This window comes from Macaca thibetana, chromosome 5 (genome assembly GCF_024542745.1).
Source record: "Macaca thibetana thibetana isolate TM-01 chromosome 5, ASM2454274v1, whole genome shotgun sequence".
NCBI classification, from domain to species: Eukaryota; Metazoa; Chordata; class Mammalia; order Primates; family Cercopithecidae; genus Macaca; species Macaca thibetana.
The window spans coordinates 100,980,233-101,001,635 of NC_065582.1; the positions used below are offsets into that span (position 1 = coordinate 100,980,233).

Below are 21,403 nucleotides of genomic sequence, written 5' to 3' on the forward strand. Positions count from 1 at the left end.
AAAGCAGCAACACGGGGCCAGGGTCCGAGCTATGGAGGCTCTGGGCCTGGGGGTGTGTCCTGCCCGGCCATGCTAGGGTGGGGGTGGCGCAGTCTGCTGCCTCCCGGACATTGGACACAGGACACAGGGGTACCCCCTCCCCCTCAGGGCTGCTCCTACAGCTGCTCCTGCCACCACCACTGGCGCCTCCCAGTTGCAGCTGCCAAGGTGACAGCAGCTGCTCCAGATGGCCCACCGTTGCCGTCAGTATGAATGAGAAATAAGTTTCTATTGCCTTAAGTGATATCTGTTACGATAGCAGATGTTACCTTAATTGACACAATGTCATATGCATAATATTGCTCAGTTCATAGCTTTTGGGTTTTATCATCTGTGTTCCAGGTCACCAGACTCGTGAAACTGAATTTAAGTTATGGTGCTATAACTTTATATGTATCTATTTTCTATTAATTTTTGCTCCCATTTCTGAAAGCCAGAATAAGCTCATGCGAGGTTACTAATATGTTAGACTTGAAGTTGATTATTTTATACAGTAAGTATGTGACTCATTTATTTCCACAAGAAGATGGTATGCAATATCAGCAGATAAGTGATTAGGATAGTGGGCTTCTCTTGATCCTCTGTTTTTGTTTTTCCCACTTTTGCAAGGAGAGAATCAGCTTTGATATAGGTTTTAGTGGATAGTGTCCAATGTTGGGAATCTGGGAACCTGAATTTTATCTTGCCTATACCACATAATTAAATATTGTTAAGTTAGCTTGTTTCTGAGAAGAAAGAGGCTACAACTGCCTTCCACTAAATGATAAATTCATCTCGCAGCTTCTGAATCGTTGGCACAGCATCATTTGCTTTTACTTCTTAGTTAGGCTACCTGTTTTTTGGATACCTTTTGCTTTTTGACCTGCTAACAAGTAGACAGTGGCAGTTAGAGATCAAGTTAAATTGTCTAGGCTCCATCCTCAAGTCTGTAATCCCAGCACTTTGATCACTTGTGCTCAGGAGTTCAAGACCAGCCTGGTCAACATGGCAAAAACCCTGTCTCTATATAAATAAATAAATAAATAAATAAATAAATAAATAAATAAATAAGAGATCAAGTTAAAATCAACCCATCTAGTTATATTTGAGAACTTAAAGTCATGTTTTCTGAAGGTTTTGAATGACTTCCGTTTACTAGTAAGGATGTGTTCACAGATTAATTTTAGTTTTAGTTGCCTCTCACCAGATCAAATATTGTGTGGGAGGTAAATTCTAGGAAACTTGAAGAATTTTAAAGCACTCTACCATCCTCATATGGAGATGACCATAATTAGAGGAAACAGTAGGTTATGTAAGAAACTGTTTATTGTTGGGAGCTGAAGTTTTGATCCTTTCCTGTATATTTATTTCACTGATATTCCTAAACCTTTGGTGGTCTTTTGGTCTGTGGGTCACAGCTGGGCTAAGGGGTTAGCCAGAGTTCTTAGTGAAGTAGCAAAAGAGGTTATGTGTGGCATATCAGCAGAGTGGGTACACCCATTTGTCTGGGTTGGGGAGGAAGTGGAGGCTGCGATCAGCAAAGTGGCCTTTTTCTGTTTTTAGACAGTGCCAAAGCATCTCAGACTGGGGTTTCAGCTTTATTTTTGTTTACGAGGAGTTGGTTCAGACACAAGTGAAATTGTGGTGTCTTAACCTCTAGTAAGATTTAAAACATACATGTTGTTTCATCAAGCTTGGTCTCTTAGGAATCCGGTTTACGGTAGAGATGATGTTATTCTGAATTTAGAAGGAAAAGGGTGACAGAGTTTCATTACAAAGATTACAAAGATGATGATTACAAAGATTATAAACATTTTGTAATCCCTGACTAGAATACAAATGAGTATAAAAATTTTACTTTTTAAGAAGGATGGAAATCCTACATACAGTAAATCTATTTTTCTAAAACATGTTTTACTTCCACAGCAGTTTTACAAAATTGGCAGCTGACTTATTATTTTTTGTGGTCCCATCTTCTAGTCTGAGTGTTAACCAGGTGGACAGGCAGATTAGGACTAGGAAATAAGATTAAACTGTTATCCTACTGTACCAGGTTTGAGTGGGTACACGGTTGTGTGTAGATCTTTCTTTCACACACAGGATTTGAGTGGTGTTTTTTTTTAACAAAAATGTGTGAAACATTAAAGTATATAGTAAACAGCTGAGGAATTTACTAAAAGAAAGCTAAGAATTCAGGAAGAATTCTAAAAGAAAGCTAAGTGTTGGAGTAAATATTGCACAAAATATAAAACATTTAGTTCTATACGTTGGCATGTAAATGTTAATTTTAGTTGCTTTGAAACAACAAAATAAAAATAACAGTTTCAGTTGTTATGATTTAAAAATATGCATTGTATGTATCTATGCAGTTAACCAAAATGCATTTTTGAAAAAAAAGGGTGATAGGAATCTCAAAAGATAAAAATGAGACCTCTATTAAAAACAGTATTTCCTATCTAGCACTATGATTCCAGTCCTAGACTCTCCCAGCTGGAAGACAGACGGTAGGAAGGCAGGGCATTGAGGAAAAAGGGGATGGTTCTTGACTTGTGGCTTCATTTCAGCTCTAAGACAACTTAAATTCTAAAAGGGCAGAAAATCACAAGGAATGAAGATTAGAGCAGATTTAGTGCAAACTGAAAAAGATGCCCTCAATGATAGTCAATTCCATGTCCTCAGAAAGCAGTACTGGAATGGACATTATGAGGTGGGGAGATGGGTTTCTTCTTGGCATCTGGGTCTTTTCTGATATCTTCAAGCTTTTAATCATATGAAACTAAAAGACTTCAGCTGCTTGCATCATTTGTCTTTATCTTTGTAGATCAGGAGCTCAAAAGCCCTTTGCCCAAACCCATTCATAGATTATTTTGGTAAATGAAGTTTTATTGGAACACGACCACACCCATTCATTTACGCATCGTTTATGGCTGCTTCAGTGCTACAACAGTAGAGTTGCATAGTTGTGATAGAGACCATATGGCCTGCAAAGCCTAAAATATTTGCTCTCTGACCCTTTACAGAAAAAGTCTGCTCACCTCTCTTCCAGATGAAACATCTTTTTAATTTTAGTCTATTATTTAGCTCAAGTATATGAGTCAATTCTTCACCCTCATCCCCACCCTGTCGTTTCTAGTTACATCAAGTCAGTTTTGAGGTGCAATTGACTGTCTTCCATATACTGTGTCAGATGCATGAGCATAGCTTTGAACCATTCAATACAATGCTTTGTCTTTTGTTTTCATGCATCCTGATAATGCCTTGCATTATGGTCAGCATGGGTCACTGAATCAATGATATTAGGGATAAGTATTTAATAATTGTTTGATCCCTTTCTGGTAATAAGTAACAGTTCCTTTTACAAAATCTTGTAAATGTACTTTAAATTTATACCAGGTGTAAATATTCCTACTTGCATTTGACATGTAAATTATTTGACACTTATCTGTTACTTACCTGCTAATTTTTTTGCCTTTTCTTTACAGTTTCTTGTGAGATAGTTCTGTAGTTATCCTTGTTGTCTTCACTTTCTTTAAAAAAAAAATTTTTTTTTTTTTTGAGACAGGGTCTTTCTCTGTCATCTAGGCTGGAGTGCAGTGGCCCAATCATGACTCACTGTTGCCTTGACCTCCTAGGCTCGAGCGATCCTCCCACCTCAGCCTAGCAAGTAGCTGGGACTACAGGCATGTGCCACCTTGCCCAGCTAATTTTTTTGTTTTGGTAGAGATGAGGTCTAACTATGTTGCCCAGGTTGGTCTCATGTTCTCACTTTCACTAATCAAAGATCTTAGAATCATCTGTAAATCTTTGAATTGTAATAAGAATAGTATCAGTACCTTTAATATGCATGGTCCTTTAAAAATCTGAAGTGTTTTCAGATTGACTATCTAAATTGATGCTTATAACAGTGTTTGTTTGCTTCTGGGAAAGGGATCTGATTGGCTAGAGAAAAGAATGGGAGGGAAACAAATTTTCAGAGAAATAATTTTTATAGCTTTTAAATTTTGTATAATGTGTGCATGAGCTACCTATTGCTGAGTAGCAAATTACCACCAATTAAGCAGATTAAAGCAACACACATATATTATCTCAGAGTTTCTGTGGGTCAGGAATGCAGGCACAGCTTAACTAGGTTCTCTGTATCAGAGTGTCTCACGAAGCTGGTATTAAAGTGTCAGTCAGAGTTGAGTCTCATTCAAAGGCTTGGTTGTGGAAGGATCTGCTTCCAAGCTTACATAGTTGTTGGCAGGATTCAATTCCTTGAGGACTATTGGACTGAGGGCCTCAGTTCCCACTTATCTATTTGCAGGAGGCATCCTTAGTTCTCCAACATGACAGCTTGCTTTATCAAAGCACACAAGCCGAGAAGACAATAGGGGAGTCTGCTTGCAAAACAGAAGTCAAAATTTTGTGTTACCTAATCATGAAAATGTCATCCCATTATTTTTGCCATATTCGATTCCTTAAAACAAGTTGTTAGGCCGTCCCACATTCAAGGGGAGGTAATTACACGGGGGGCATGAATACCACAAATTGGGGATCATGGTGGGCTATTTTGGACTCAGCCCAGCATAAAGAATATGTATTACCTATTTAGTAAAGTTAAATAAATAAAAGTGCTTTTAGATATCCAAGACTTTTAAATGAAAATGCAAGTCTCAATACAATATGTAAAATATAATTCAATTTTTGTAAATAAAAAAGAACACATGCACATACACACAAATATACAAATGTATACAAAATGGTGAGAATGCTACACATCCAATGGTCAGCAATGATTATGTCTACGGAGCAGAGTGAGAGACGAATGGGTATAAAGAAACTTTCACAATTGAATCTACCTCTTTCCTTCACAACACAATAAGAAAGGAATTATGTTCATTTTATTAATACAAAGTTGTAGAGGATAAATGGTTTTCCAATGGCATATACTTACTTAATTGCAGGACCAGGTCTCAGAATATGGTTTGCCTGAACAGCCAAGATTTTTCTATCCAAGTTATTTATTTTTAAACTAAATTGTTTTTTCCAAATAATTTATTAAAACGTTTAAAAGATTATAAGGATGATCAATATTAGTTTCTCCACTGATACCTGGCAAATCTTATTGGGTGGCCATCACCATTCAATATGTCTGATTATCAAGCCATTTTTTAACCCATGATAAAACAGAAACTTGTATTTAACCCTATGGTAAGTACTATGGTTTGAATGTGTTTGTCTCCTACAAAACTCATGTTGAAATTTATCCTTAATTCAAAAGTATTGGGAGCTGTGGCCTTTAGGTGATTGAGTCATGAGGAGTCCACCCTCATAAGAGTGGGATTAAGTGTCCTTATCAAAGGGTTTGACAGAAGAAGTTTGCCCCTCTTGTGCCCTTCTCCCTTCTACTAAGTGAGAACACAGCATTCCTGTCCTCTGGAAGATACAGCAACAAGGCACCATCTTGGAAACAGAAAGAAGCCCTCACCAAACAACCGAACCTGCCAGTGCCTTCATCTTGGACTTCCCAGCCTCCAGAACTGTGATAAATAAATGTCTGTTCTTTATAAATTATCCAATTTTAGGTATTTTGTTACAGCAGCACAAATGGACTTAGACAATAGGGATGCCAGATTTAGCAAATGAAAATATGGCATTTTCCACTTGTCGGTAGTGAAGGGATCTCTTCCAGCAGACCCATTAGCTTTCCAGTTTCCCCTTTTGGGGAGGAAAAAGCTCCTCATGTCCCATGGTCCTGTACATGCCTAATTCTGTTAGCCACAGCGATCAGCAAAGAGTGCAAGGCAGATTAATCCAAAGAGGATAGTAGTTAACATCCCATAGTGCCAAACCCATTCTTAGCCAAAGGGACTTCACTGAGAGGGAACTCTAACTCCCTAAATCTTAGGAAGGATTCTAACCTTCCTAAGTTGGGCCTCAGACCCATGTTTGGTCAAGCATCCTTGCATTTTCTTAAGAAGGACCTTTTACCCACTCTGTTTTAGGAGAGAAACTCCCCTAAATTGGGCCTCTAACCCAATCCCATCCTTTACCCAGGTATATGCATCCTACTTGCCCAAAGTCAGCCAATTGGTGCACACAGATGATTTTCTCTTGGGTCAGGGGTCTCTTCAATATTGTCCCTTCAGGGTTTGCCAGGAAGATGCTACCGCACCCCCTCACCTACCGAAAGGTAGCTTTTGAGTTGGGGGTTTCCTCACTATAGTACCTTTCGTGGTCACCAGAAAGATGTTACCAGAAAGGGATCTGGATCCATACCCCAAGAGGGGGTTCTTGTATGTCAGGCAAGAAATAATTCATGGCAAGTCCGTAGAGTGAAAGCAAGTTTATTAAGGAAGTAAAGGAATAAAAGAATGGCTACTCCGTAGACAGAGAAGCCTGTTATAGGAGTTTTTGAGGGAATGACTAAAGGTAAGAAAGTGCCAAATTTATTAAAAACAGACCAAGTTGTTATAAATGTCCATTGTTTTGACTAAAGATAAGAAAGTATCAATTGGATAAGAACAGAGCAAGTTGCTGTGAATGTCTATTAGCTTATAAACTTTACTGTTTCGGGGGTGATTTTTAACACATCTTAGAATTTTTTTTAAAATAACATATAATAAGTGCTTAAGGTAAGAATATTTTTGAAACTGAGAAATTATTTTAAAATACTTTATAAAAGTTGAACATTACATTTTTTGAGTCTTTATCATCTTTTCTATTCTTCTAAAATAGTCATTAAATATCTCTGTGGGAGTACAAAGAAATAATGTAATGTGGCAGAATGTGATTTACCAGTATAAGGTTGTCAAATTTGGCTTTATGACTGTATTCCAGGAAAGCAGAAAAGCAAAACTTAATAAGGAAATAGTCTGCAACTAAATTTCAATAAATGTCCCAAAGCATGGAGCATTTGTGTCAAGGTCCTTTGCACATTAATTTATTATATTTTCTTTTGCAATTTTAAACGCACTATTCCTTGAAGCTTATCCTCATGATGTAATATCATTGGATGACTGACCAGTTACTACATGAGTTCTAAAATTTCTGCTTTTTTGATTGAGTAATAGCTCTCTGATGGGAAAGGATGACTATATGTAGCCACAGAAAAGTGGAAGAGAAAATGGGAATGTACTGACGTCTTAGTCCATTTCTGTTGCTTATAACAAAATACCTGAAACTGGGAAATTTATAAAGAAAAGGAACTTATTTCTTACAGTTATGGAGGCTGAGGAGTTCAAGACCTGCCCTAGTAACATAGCAAGACCCCATCTCTACAAAAAATTAGCCAAGCACAGTGGTGTGTGTTTGTAGTTCCAGCCACTTGGGAGGCTGAGGCAAGAGGATTACATGAGCCCAGGAGTTTAAGGCCACAGTGAGTATGATTGTACTACTGCGCTCTAGCCATGGTGAGTGAGCAAGACTCTGTCTCAAAAAAATTATTTTTTTCATAAATCACAGATCCATTCACTACTCTACATTTTATTATAGCACTACCGTTAGGAGCAAGGGCTTTGTGGTCAGGCTGCCTTAGTTCGAACGTTGTATTGGTCACTTCCTAACTGAGGCAACTCGAGCAAGCTATTTACTTTCTCTGGGCCTCTGTAACCTCTCTGGGCCTTTCTGTCCATAGGGACAGAAATAGCACCTCCTCCAGAATGTTGTAAAGATTAAATGAGCTCACACATACAAAGATTACTTAGTTCCAAGTGCCTGGAACTTAGTAAGGCCTCACAGAAACAATACCTGAGATTCTGGAGTTTGTGCTAAATTCAAAGTGTAGGAAATATGTTTCAGATAAATGCATAGTTATATATGACATTAAATGTAGGAAATCATGTTAGTTTATCACGTGTTCCATCTTACAAGCAAAGAAGAGAAAACCAGTTATAGCTAGGAAATTTGACAAATTGGCAGCAAGAGAAAAACATTTAAAAATAAAATTATTTTAATGGGGCACACTCTGCACATACATGATGAGAAATGCTACTGTATGTAATAATAGCAGAGAATGCAGAATAACTAGGACTTGGGAATCTGCAACAAAATAAAGTTACTGCATTTAAATAGGCAATATATTGGGAAATAGCAAATCTAAAACCACGGTCAACATTCAGCTTATGTTCCCTTTGTTTCCTGAGTGTTTTCAGCTTACTGAAGTCAAATGACATTTTTTTTGCAGATGGAAAATTATGAGCTGTTTAGGGAAATAAGCACATGTCCTAATTATGCTACATCATCTTTTCCATGAGAAGTGCAAATGCAACTTTTAAAAATAGTTCCGATAGAAAACAATTGATAGAAACTTTGTTTCTTTGTTTGTCTCTGTCTATGTCTCTCCCTTGCTTCCCTCCAAGGGATAGTGGTGCCAATCTTTGCGTTAACAAATATCAACTCAGCAAAAAAAGCCGCCAGCTGCATTTTTGAAGGGATGTCCATTTTGTCATTGTTGGGACACCAATTTTGTAGTGGGCTGTAAGTTCTGCTCAAATGACTTTGATAGCTGGTAAGGTCCATGCAGGATTTCCCCTATAAGAATTCTGGAAACAAAAGGCTTAATTGAAAATAGCTAAATGGCACTGTTTATAAATGTATTCAGGTTTAGGAAATGGTAAATAATCATGTACACACTTTCAGGGAATTTATGGTAACACTTTTTCCCTCCAGAAAAAGGTTAACCTTTGTTGACTCAAATGCATTGGTGTTCCCATCTCACTTGATTCATGTGGCTGGGAAGGAGTTTGCATGGCAATGTGAGGCTGGTGGTGTGACTCTTCTTGGAAAAGGTAAGAAGTATATCACTGTGATTTTGAGCTAAGAAGCATGAAACAGCAGCACATTTTCCTTTTACGTCTTCATAGCAAACCCACTGATATACGTATGACAATTTATTCCAAACACAGGCCATGTTTTGACACTAACCTCTTCTCCTCAGAATTTGGAGACAACTATGGCCTTTGGCTAGTTTAATGCCCTCATCTGCTCAAGTGTGACAGAACATTCATTAAAGGCAATTATAGAGCAAATAGAACTAGAAATAAACACACAGGTTGCAAGTGAAAGTAATGAGAGTGAATGGCCATCATGTGCCTGGGCCCGAAGGGAGGTGGGTTGCTGTGGGGTCTCCAAAGCCCAAATCTCTGTCTCTCTTCTGGTTTTGTTTATGTAGCCAGTGAAATGCTACCACATCACTGTCCTTGGACTCCCTCCTACCATGAGACTCTCCACTGTTCTACAAATACTCAGAGGGATGAAGAGCTCAGAGTAGCTAAGGCAAATGTGATTAATCACAACTTTTAGGGGAGTTCACAAGTTTATGAGCAAAGGAGAGGAAAACATGAACACAGTGAAAGCAGGAATTTTTGACAAATGGGCAGCAATTGCACACAGCTGATAGAGGAAAGGAAGCTGGAATCAATGGGTAACTATTCCCTTTTCGCTCAGTGGTCACACTGGTTGTATGAGCTAGCAGCCATGAGAAGGAATGTTATTTATTCCATTGTGGTGGAAGGAAACAGCATGTGTCCTGCAAAACCTACCTGGCCATCCCAAAAGAAGTATTATCTTTCTCCTCTAAATTACCATAAAGCTTGAAATAGGCTTCTTTTCATGGGAAATAGTATCTGTTCTTCCTTTCAGTTGAATGGGGAGAGGGAGGAGAGGAAGAAAAATAATACAAAGAAATACAAATAAACAATTAGGTTCAATAGTTAAAAATGAATTATTTAGATAGTGTGGTCAAGAAAGGCCTCTCTGAGGGGATGCATATAAGCTGGGACATAAAAAATTCGGGGGAAGTTTGCTGTAAAAGCAAGGAAAAGAATGCTCCAGAAGACAGAGAACAGTATGTGCACCATCTGCAAGAAAAGAAAAGACCTGGGGTGTGTACTTAAGGAGCTGAATACAGGCAGGTTTGACGGGAACTTGGTGAACCTTCCTTAGGAGAAAAGAGCCTGACTACTACATCTAATTTCATTGGTCAAAGTGGTTTTAAAAAGTATCTTTCTTTTCCTGGAATACATTGCTTCACCAGACACAGTAGATTTACTCTTACTGTTTAGCATACTTTGTCCAATGCAGAAAATATAAAAACTGTTTCTTACTTAATTACCGACCACTGAAAAGCTTAAATTACAAAAGGTATTATCAGTTAAAGATATTTCTACTTAAATTTTGGTTTAGTTCACAATACATATGAAAGTTTATACATGCATTTCAATTTAAAAACATACATAAAACCCAATACAAGATAATTCCTTATTTTTGAAAAATGTACCCTTTTTGTTGTCCCATCACCATGGGAAAATTATGAACTTACTAAGTGGCTTTATTATTATTCCTTCCATTTATTTTCCTTTGTATTTGAAGATCATAGAATCCAAAACTAGAGAAACAATAAGTAAGCCATGTATTGCTTAAAGGAGTAATACAATTTTTTTGGATTAATTCTGTTAAAGTTTATAATTATGAAACAGCAGGAATGTTTTATTTTCCATCTTCATATTATGATATAATTAATTTAGTTATTTTTATAGAGCAAAAGAAACATGAGACGTAAGTATGTACAGGTAACAATCAGAAATTCACTCATTCAGTTAATGAAACTGCAGTGAAACCAAACAAAGCCCCTGCCTTCAAAGAGTTTGAATTCTAGCGTGAAAGCTGATTATGAAAAAGCTGACAACTAAATATATAACACAGCTGGGTGCCATGGCTCACGCCTGTAATCCTTATACTTTGGGAGGCTGAGGCGGGAGGATCACTTGAACCCAGGAGTTTAAGACCAGCCTGGGCAACAAAGTGAGACTATGTCTCTACAAAAAATACAAAAAAGTTAGCCAAGCATGGTGGCACAGGCCTGAATTCCCAGCTATTCAGGAGGCTGAGGTGGGAGGACCTTGAATCCTGAGATGTCAAAAGGCGGCAGTGAGCCAAGATCTCGCCAGTGCACTCCAGCCTGGGTGACAGAGTGAGACTCTCTCTCTCTCTCTCTCTCTCTCTCTATATATATATATGTGCTCTCTCTCTATATATATATGTACACACACCCACATATATATAATACATTATGTTATAATAAATATATTACAATAGCTTATTGTGTTCATAGTGTTAAATAGCAAAATATGTTCAAATTAGGCTGTTATTAAAATTTCTATTTTAGTCTATTTTAGACAATCACGGAAAGCATACTCCTGTATAAAATACAATCAACATAGTTTATTTCCTGTTATAAAAAGGTATAATTTGGAAAGTAACTTGGAGTTAAAGAAGAAGTTATCAGGCAGTTATTTTTGGCTCTGGTTTATGCAGTTTTAAAAAAATATGTGAAGTTAGGTTTGTGAAGAAAGTTCTTGTCTCTTTAGCTTCCTGTTTAAGTAGTGAAAAAGAAGTCTAGGAAAGTCCACTATGACCAAGCTATAATGACAGTTTATCCATTGGAGATCTTTTTTTCTCCCCTGCCCATAAGCATAACCTCAGGAAGATGAAACCCTCACCACAGCACATGTGTACATTTTGCTGAATTGATAAAAATTGCATAATTCAAATCCCAATCTTAGAAGTCAGGAATTACACTGGAGAACCTCACTGAAACTGATGAGACTACAATTATAGAAAGATCAGTATTTGAGCCCTCAAAAATCAGTTGTTTGGAATAATAATTACTACAAATTCAATAATTAAAAAATCATTCTTCAAAATCTGGTCACTAGATGGAAAATTCTATTCTTCTTACGTAGAGATCCTTCTTTAGCTGGCTCAATAAATAAAGTGAAATGTTAAAATAAGTAGCCCCGTTCCACAGTAATTTGTTTTGCATGTTAGCTAAGACCGTCACGTGTGCTTTAGAGGTAATGAAGTATTTAGAATGTCAAAGAAAGACTCTTTTCAGTCCATTTTCATTCTTTCTAGTATGTTTCACATTAACGTGCCAAGGTATTTATTACTGATCATGTATCAGCGTATTTATTATTCATCACATGACAATATATCAAGGCAAAGATGAGTATTGAGACACTAGCCTAAGTCTAATCAGGGTTATCACCTGTTAAATTTGAGAGCACAGTTTTAACATATAGCATTTAAACTCCTATTTTCTGCTAATGTTAAATCAGAAAAGCATTAACTGTCTACTACATGGAAACTTTTCAGAAGGTATCTGAGCTCAGTCACAGTGGATACATTTAATTGTCTTACTTTAATGTGAGATTCAGTGTAAAGTAGTACACCAAATGACAACTATGTATTAAACATTTTCCTTTCTTCTTGTCTACTTAAGATTCACTTTCTGCCTGTAATCTCATTGCTGTGGGAGGCTGAGGCAGGCAGATCACTTGAGGAATTTGAGACCAGCCTGGGCAACATGGTGAAACTCCACTGCTACCAAAAAATTAGCCGGGTGTGGAGGTGCTTGCCTATAGTACCAGCTACTTGGGAGGCTGAGGTAGGAGGATTACTTAGGTCCAGGGGATTGAGGTTGCAGTGAGCCATGATCACACCACTGGCACTCCAACCTGGGCAACAGAGCGAGACCCTTGTCTCAAAAAATTAAAAATTAAAAAAATTAAAAATTAAATTAAGATTCACTTTCCAGGCATGCCAAAATCCCTTGGGGCCCTTCAAGGCAGAAAGCAAGCACCTCTCAGTGCATTCATTCCATGCTGTCCAGTTGCACCAGTGGTCGCAGGAGCAGCTGCTTGGATAACTTAGGTCTCCACAGTCTCCTCTTGCTCTGATATCTGTAGCTGTTGAAGTTTTAGTGTTCACCTCCCTCTGCTTCTTGCAATTGCAATCTTTTTCTAAATCATTTTGCCCCCCTCTAGACAATGCCTTGATTCCTTCATTGACTAAAACAACAACAACAAACACACAAATCCATAGTTATATGTAGCATCCTATTACTGAAGCTTTGGAGTTGTACAGTAGAATTACAGTATTACTGACTACCAGCCAAAGGTTAAAATTTAGTAATAGTCATCATGGTTCTACCGTGGCCTCCATTGGCCATCTATCCACCATTTCTTACTGGCTGTTTCTCCTTAGACTTGCTTGCTTTCACTCTTGGTCACTGCGTTGCCCACTCCTGCTCACATCCTTTCCCTGTCATCTCCAGTATTAGTCTGCTAGAGTTGCTATAACAAAGGACGCAGACTGGGTGTATTCTGTGAAACAACAGAAACATATTTTCTTACAGTTCTGGAACTAGAGTTGAAGATCAAGGTGTAGGCAGGGTTGATTTCTCCCGAGGCCTCTCTCCTTGGCTTGCAAGCAGCTACCCTCTTTCTGCACCCTCACCTGGCCTTTCCACTGTGCACACACATCCCTAGTGTCTATGTGTCCTCTTCTCTTCTTACAAGGACACAATCAGATTGGATTAGGGCCACCCTCATTTAAGTGACCTCATTTAAGCTTAATTACCTCTTTCAAGACCCTATCTCAAATTAGAGTCACGTTATGAGATTCTGGAGGCTAAGGCTTCAATCTGTGAATTTTGGGGGACACACAATTCAGCCCATAACAGCTTCCGAGTCCTTTCTCCTCTTTTGTTTCACCCCCAATCCCCAAATTTTAGTTCCATTTCTAAAGCAGAACAACTTTGCTTTCTATTCAATACCTCTCTGTATGTTAAACACAAAATGATATCTACTTTCAGACTTCAGATGAAAATTATTAATTTTTATTTTTTTGAGACAGGGTCTTATTCTGTGGCCCAGGCTGGGGTGCAGTGGTGTGATCATGGCTCACCGCAGCCTTAACTTCCCAGGCTTAGGTGATCCTCCCACCCAAGCCACCTGTATAGCTGAGACTACAAGTGCACTTCGCCATGTCAAGCTAATTTTTTGTATTTTTTTGTAGAGACAGGGTTTTACCATATTACCCAGGCTGGTCTTGAACTCTTGGGCTCAAGTGATCCTACCACCTCAGCCTCCCAAAGTGCTTGGATTACTGCGCTTTGCCCCCAGATGAGTTTTGACATTACAGTTTCTCCTGTGATATAAATGAGTTCTATGGTAGGATTCTTTTCACCATCAATCTTTGTGGGGACAAATGTGATTTATTCTCTTTGCGCTGAAGTTCTCACAGGGCCATTAGATGGGTGGGGGTTGGTTGAGGTTGGTTTTCCTTTTGCATTTTCACGTATTCTCTCTTGAGTTTACTTACTTGCATTACAATAAGAATTTGTAGAGGTACTAATTCTGAAAGAAAAGGAAATATCTTGTCAGCTAGTCATACACTGGTTTCAGGATTCTTTTTAAACAAAAGGTTTAAACAAAACAAAAGGTTATTCTTTTTAAACAGTCCATAACAGTTAGCTTACATGAATAAGCCAAGGAAATGCAGCTGACTCTCCAAACCTCTCCTTCCCTAATCTCTCCCATCCTGATAGCTGCTCCTTTGATTCCACCCTTTTTTTTATGCATATCTTAGCATGTGTCATCAAGGCCCTGTTAAAATGTCACTAGGGCTGGAATTTTTGAATTTATCTTTCTATAATAAGATATGATTAACATCTAGGTATTTAACTGCTTGGTGAGTCTTGTTTGGTTCTTCTGAATTCCTTTTTTTTCCTGAATGTTTTGTGTAGAAGAGAGACACAAAGATAATCAGTGGTTAATTTATCAAACGTTAAGACATCCTAACAACCCTGTGATATAACTTGCAATTCCAGGGCACTCTCAGCACTCATTTACTCAAGTCATCTTTGTAAACAATTGGTCTATATTGTCTTTAATCTTTACAACATTCCTGCAAGGTTGGTATTATTAAACATATTTTACAGATGAGAAGTTGTAGCAGAAGGTCTCAGTCAAAGTCACAGTCATATGCTACTTAGTGATAGAACCTGAATTTGACCTATGTCTGAACTGTTTTGAATAGTTTTTTAGTTTGTTAATGTTCCATTTCTTTTCCAAGCCTTTCAGCAGCTTGCTGCTTCCTGAAACAGTGTCTCCTAATTTACACTCCTTTGGCATTGACCCAGATCTCCTTCCTCTTGGTGCCTCCCACCAACTACTGTACACTTCCTCTTGCCATGTATGACCCTGACTGGCATACAGGTTCTTATGCCAGGTTCTTATGTCCCTGCTGTTTTCACTGTACAAGAATATCAGATATAAGATACTCTTGCTTTTCAAATTCTCACAAGGAGCTGGAATTGTCAAAATTCTTAGTTGTGTCTCAAACATTTGAAAACTGTAAGGTCTATCCACGTTTATATTCCTCCCCCTGACCCTTTTTAAAATCAAAGGATGGCCGGGCGCGGTGGCTCATGCCTGTAATCCCAGCACTTTGGGAGGCCAAGATGGGTGGATCACAAGGTCAGGAGATCGAGACCGTCCTGGCTAACCCGGTGAAACCCCGTCTCTACCAGAAATACAAAAAATTACCCGGGCCTAGGGGTGGTCGCCTGTAGTCCCAGCTACTCGGGAGGCTGAGGCAGGAGAATCGCTTAAACCCGGGAGGCGGAGCTTGCAGTGAGCCGAGATCACACCACTGCACTCCAGCCTGGGTGACAGCGCGAGACTCCATCTCAAAAAAAAAAAAAAAATCAAAGAATATTTGCAGGAGTGGGTAATTATCCCCAATCTCATTATCTTATAAAATGACTCTTTTAAATTTTGCGTTTTACCTCCTTATCCTGGTTGACACAGGTTTACATATTGGCTAGCTCCTTGTCCAGCCCTTTCTGGTTTAGGCAGGGAGAGAGGTGATTCATGCTAGTCAGGGTCATACCCGGCAAGAGGAGGTGCATGGTAGTTGGTGGGAGGCACTGAAGGGATCTGGGTCAATGCCAAAGGAGTGTAAATTAAGAGACACTGTTTCAGGAGGCAGCAAGCTGCTGAAAGGCTTGGAAAAGAAATGGAACATTAACAAACTAAAAAACAGTTCAAAAGTTGAATCAAAATGAAAAATTCATTAGGAGAGGCAAGAGAATGAAACAAGATGGCCAAGAGCCAAAGGAAATAAACATAGGTTGAAGAGCAGTTCAGGAAGAACATCTTTGATTGTGATTATATTGTTCTTTATGCATATCTTAGCATGTATCATCAAGGCCCTGTTAAAATGTCACTAGGGCTGGAATTTTTGAATTTATCTTTCTATATAACAAGATATGATTAACATCTAGGTATTTAACTGCTTGGTGAGTCTTGTTTGGTTCTTCTGAATTTCTTTTTTTCCTGAATGTTTTGTGTAGAAGAGAGACAAACATAATCAGTGGTTAATTTATCAAACGTTAAGACATCCTAACAACTCTGTGCTATAACGTTATTGTTATTCCCATTGTACAGATGAGAAAATGGTGGCACAGAAATGTTAAGTACTTTTCCTATGGTTACAAAACAAGTAAGTGGCTAGCAAGGATTTGAAATGATTACTATGCAATATGTTAAGAGATACAATGATACAGTATAAACGAATGAGGATCCAACGAATTCTGCTTGGATGAAGATCAGGGAGAGATGTACTAATGAAATTACACATTTCCTTTTGGGGTATCACACAATTTGGTGCCCATATAAATGTTAATATTACCTTTGATTGTGCTCTCATGTAAATATTACTGGTGAAACTGCTCTCATTACCCAGATACTGAAAGTAATACATGAACAAGGATTTTTTCCTGATTTTTTTTTAACCAAATAATCCTAAATCTTGTTCCATTTGTTTGTTTTTTGAGACAGGGGTTCACTCTGTTGCTCAAGCTTTATCACGATTGAGCAGGGGCATGATCATGGCTTACTGTAGCCTCAACCTCCCCAGGCTTAGGCGATTCTTCCCACTCAGCCTCCTGAGTAACTGGGACCACAGGCATGGGCTACCCATGTCTGGATGATTCTTGTACTTTTGATAGAGACAGGGTTTTGCTATGTTGGCCAGACTAGTCTCAACCTTTTAGGCTCAAGTGATCCTCCTGCCTTGGCTTCCCAAAGTATTGGAATTACAGGCTTGAGCCACCTCTCCTGGCTGACCCTAAGTCTTAAAGACATCCCCACTCCACAGGGCTGGGGTGCTCCATTCAAGTTCAGATTTGTTTCAGAAATTCTAAATATCAAGTACCATTTGTATAAACGAGTTTTAGTAAACAGATATGAAAGCAGTTGGTCAACCTCATTCAGTTATTTGTCCTTTTGTCATTCCACAAGATCCACTTTATGGAAGCCTTGTCAATATTTTAACTGAGTTTTTTTTGTAAGAACTAGTAGTGTGAATAACATATTAAGAGTCCAATAATTATATTTAGACTTCAGGGAGTTTGGATGGGAGAAGAGGGTATTTTCTGGACAAAATGTTTTCCTGTGAAGAGTTCTCCCTACACATATAATCCTAAGGATAAGAGTAAACTGGGCTAGAAAGATGAGTTAAATTTCCTTTTAAATAGCGTGGTTCTTTAATAAAACTCCCCTAAGAAAAGTTCAACAGAACAAGGAAATAGGATTCATTTTCTTCCCAAAAGATTTATCAGCTAGTGGGAAAGGTCTAGTTTTTCCGAATTTTCCATTTTCTATGTTGTATGACCATAGGAATAAAAAGCGACAAAAATTTCTTATCCAAATGAAATTAGGGAAAAACCATGGTGAATTCCAGTCCTCAGGAAACACAGGGTTCTAGCTAATGGAGGGTTTATTGGAAAGTATTTTTATCATTCTGAATACTAATGACACCTTATAACAATACACTGCCTGTAGATATAAAAACTGAAGACATTGAAGGGATTAGTTATCAATACATCAGAGCATTTCTGGACGGAATTTTATTAAAACAAAACAGAACAAAATATAAAGTTATTTTCCTTATTATTTATATTTTTCTAATTATGTAAGGGAGAAACCTTTCATCAATTGGGTATTTTTATTGTGTTTTTGTTTTTATAGCTTTATTTTAATGATATTATGATTTGAGTTGGTAAGGACATTCCACAGCAAGCTACTTTCATTTCTCTGAAACCCAGTTTCTCCTCAGAAAAATGGAGAAATTAGTCATCTCTACCTCATAGAAATGTTGTGAAGATCAAGCTAAGGCACATGAGGCACTTAGCAAGTGCTGGGAACATGGCAAAGGCTAAATGGATGTGAACTATTATACTATGATCCTTCTTGAAACAGGTTATGATGGCTGTTTTGAACTGCATGTTTGTGTCCTTCCCCTCACCCCAAATTCATATGTTGAAACTATAACTTCCAGTGGGATGGTGGAGCCTTTCAGAGGCAATTAGGTCATGAGGGTGGAGCCTTCATGATGGGATTAGTGCCCTTTTAAGAGGCAGGAGTGAGCTCACCTTCTTTCTTCTCCTCACCAAGTCAGGACACGGCAAGAAGATGGCCATCTGTGAACCAGAAGGAGAGCCCTCGGCAGAACCCAACCATGCTGGCACCTGGATCCTGGACTTCCCAGCCTCCAGACTGTGAGAAATAAGTCTCTGTTGTTTATGCCACCCCTGTCTATGGGATTGTGTTGTAGCAGCCCAAGCAGACTAAGATGATGGCACTTATGTCAAGTCTGTGTGCAGCATACCCATATTGACAATATGGTAAAAAATAAAATGTTATGGATTGTATTTTCCAAAGATGGCTGCAACAATATCTTGCAGTATCCCATGTGTGCTCTCCTTACAGGGTAATGTTGCCATGCCTCCCATCAAAGGGGACTCAAAGTCCACTCTCCTTGAAGACGGAGGGCCTCTGTGACTTCCTTGACCAAGAGAGTTGGTTGAAAGTGATGCTATGTGATTTATGAAGTCATAAAAATGCATGTTTCTATCATGTTTTCTTGGCACATTTGTTTTCAAAAAAGTCAGCTGCCATATGAACAGCCCATCTTCCCTGAGGTGCCATACTGTAAGGAAGCCCGAGCTAGCCCATGCAGAGAGACCACATGCAGAAACTCTGAAACCAAATGGACAGAGTGGGGGTGGTGGTGCCTGGTTATCACCCAGGCGCCCAGTCCTCATTATAACAGCTCTAGCCATTGTTTGGCTACAACCGCAGGAGAGATCTCAAGCCAGAACCACCAAGCCCAGCACTTCCTGCATTCCTGACCCAGAGATTCCAGACTGTAAAAAATACTTTAGCCTAATTATTTGTTTTGCAGTAATAGTCATGAAACATTCTGCTTTTATCACTTGAGCCTTCCTAATGACAGAAAGAGGTTCTCTGTGAAGTGTGAGATAACAGAGTAAATAACATGATACTGAGAAAATCTTGTTTGCTCACAGAAAATCACTGAAATGTGAAATATCTTTAGTTCTGGAAGGATTTAGTGTTCTCAAAAGAGCAGGCCTTCTGCAGAACACCCATTTCACCCACATATCAGTCTACTCATGTCTACTGTTCCTCAGCAAAGTTTTCTCCTCAGAAGGGGATGATTGTTTGTTATAGTTCTATTTTATAAAGAAGTTTGAAGCTTATGTGCTAATTATTACTGAACACTTTTAAATATTCAAAAATTAATAACAGTTACTCTAAATGAGAATTTAAAATGCAAGTTAGGCATGTTATCATGCTGCCCAACAACTCCCTCAGGTTTTCCACACTCAGGTTATACCACTCCCATTAGATGTGGATGAGTGCCATTCATCTTCGTCCCCATAGCGTCACTCCCTGGTAGGGTATGGGAATGTTCAGAATTCTGCCACACGTATAAGCAACTATTAGCAAACAGATATAAAAGCACTTATTCAATCTCGTTCAGTCCTTTGTCCTTTTGTCATTCCACAAGATCCCCTTTAAGGCAGCCTTGTCAATATTTCAGTGTAGGATGAGCCAATCATCTACTAGTATCAGGTAAACAGTCTTGTATTAAATGTAAGTGTGTGTATGTGTGTGCACTTAGGACAGAAGGGGATGGGGTGGGATGGGGAGACGCAGGCCTGATGAACAGAACTTCAGAGCCACAGCCGTGTCCTGTAAATGTTAGACTGTTGAGACTGCCAGATTTTTACACCTCTTTTCTGCAAGGAAAAGAGTGTTTATACAGACTTTGTAGCCAATTATATTTATTAAATACTACTAATCACAGCAACGTAAGATTATTTCTAATGTCCCTAACGCTATTTTTAAACGTTTTGGTGAGGATTTAGACAGGGAAATTTGAAGCACTTGCTAAAAGCAGCTCTGAAATGTGTACTCCTGATTATGGTTTTCCAAACACTAAATGCGCCTGTGTGTGAATTACTGCTCAGAATATTACAAATATTAGCTAACTGCACCCAGGGTGGTGATTAAAGTTCACACAGACACACACACACACACACACACACACACACACACACACACACACACACTCAACTCATTCTGCTTTGGTGAAATATTGCAAACTGTTTTTCTGACAATTTGACAGCATCACATTCACAAGATGAAATCAAATCTTTTCTTTGACCTTTAAGTAGCTACATAATCTGTCCCCATGCTATGCTTTCATCTCATGTACACTCTTCCCCTAACACACCTCACTCCAATCCTATGTATGTCTTTCTTATTTCTCCAACATGCTTGGACTCCATGTGCCACATCACCTGTGCTTCTGCGGTCCGTTCTGCCTGGAATATTCCCTCGGATGGTCACGTGACTGGTCCCTTCCCCTCACTCAAGTGTCTTCACAGACGCTGCTTCCTCAAGAAGGCTTTCCCCATTATCTTCGTACTTCTCAGTCTTTATTATTTTGTCTCGGTTTCTTCATAGAATGTATCCTTACTTGGCATTTTGTAAGACAGTAATTAATTAATTAGTTAATTTTTTTGCCTGTCTCTACCACTAGGATGTGAGGCCTATGTCGGTAGAAAATTTTCTCCTTGGTTCACTGCTTTATCACTAGTACCTGGAACATGACAGGTCCTTAAAAACTTTTTTAAATGGATGGATTGAATAGCATTCATCCAAACTCTATCTTTACTTATATTCTGTTGTGTTATAGCTTTCTTTTTAAAATTGTATATATTTTAAATGTACAGTATGGTGTTTTGATTTATGTATGTTGTAGCTTTCTTAATTCATTGGATTCTGATAGGTGACTTTTGAGTGATTCTTTGAAATGCAACCCAGAGTGCAGGGTCGGCTGGTTCATTCTGGGCAGTAACACAAAGGCTGGCTCTTGGTAGCTAGTGCTGAGACCAGGGCTGGTACCTATGGCATTTGTTTATCCATTTTGTTCATTTGTTTATAAAACAGAATTCTGAAACGTGATGTGTCAGGAACTGTGGTAGCTCAATAGCAAGGTGTAAGCATTCTCTGCCCTCATCAAGAATAAAGTCTATCAGGGAAGAAAGACAGTTAAACAAGCAATTAAAATCAATCATGGTAGTGCTATTGTGAGATAAATACAGGATGCTATGGAACAGGGATAGGAGGAAGAGGTAGCATCTGCCAGTTGATGGGAGCTGATTGTTAAATTTCCAGGAATT

The 21,403-nt window shown here is 38.6% G+C and overlaps 1 protein-coding gene and 1 long non-coding RNA gene across 4 annotated transcripts in view; one reads left to right on the plus strand and one right to left on the minus strand.

Annotated features, from left to right (window-relative positions):
- SPP1 (secreted phosphoprotein 1) overlaps positions 1-21,403 on the minus strand; it is an 899,378-nt gene that overhangs the window by 17,575 nt on the left and 860,400 nt on the right. The gene's annotated exons all lie outside the window — the stretch shown is intronic.
- Positions 7,157-18,767, plus strand: LOC126954720 (uncharacterized). The gene is made up of 2 exons (XR_007725694.1): positions 7,157-7,412; positions 18,306-18,767. It is a non-coding gene; the product is annotated as an uncharacterized LOC126954720 (long non-coding RNA).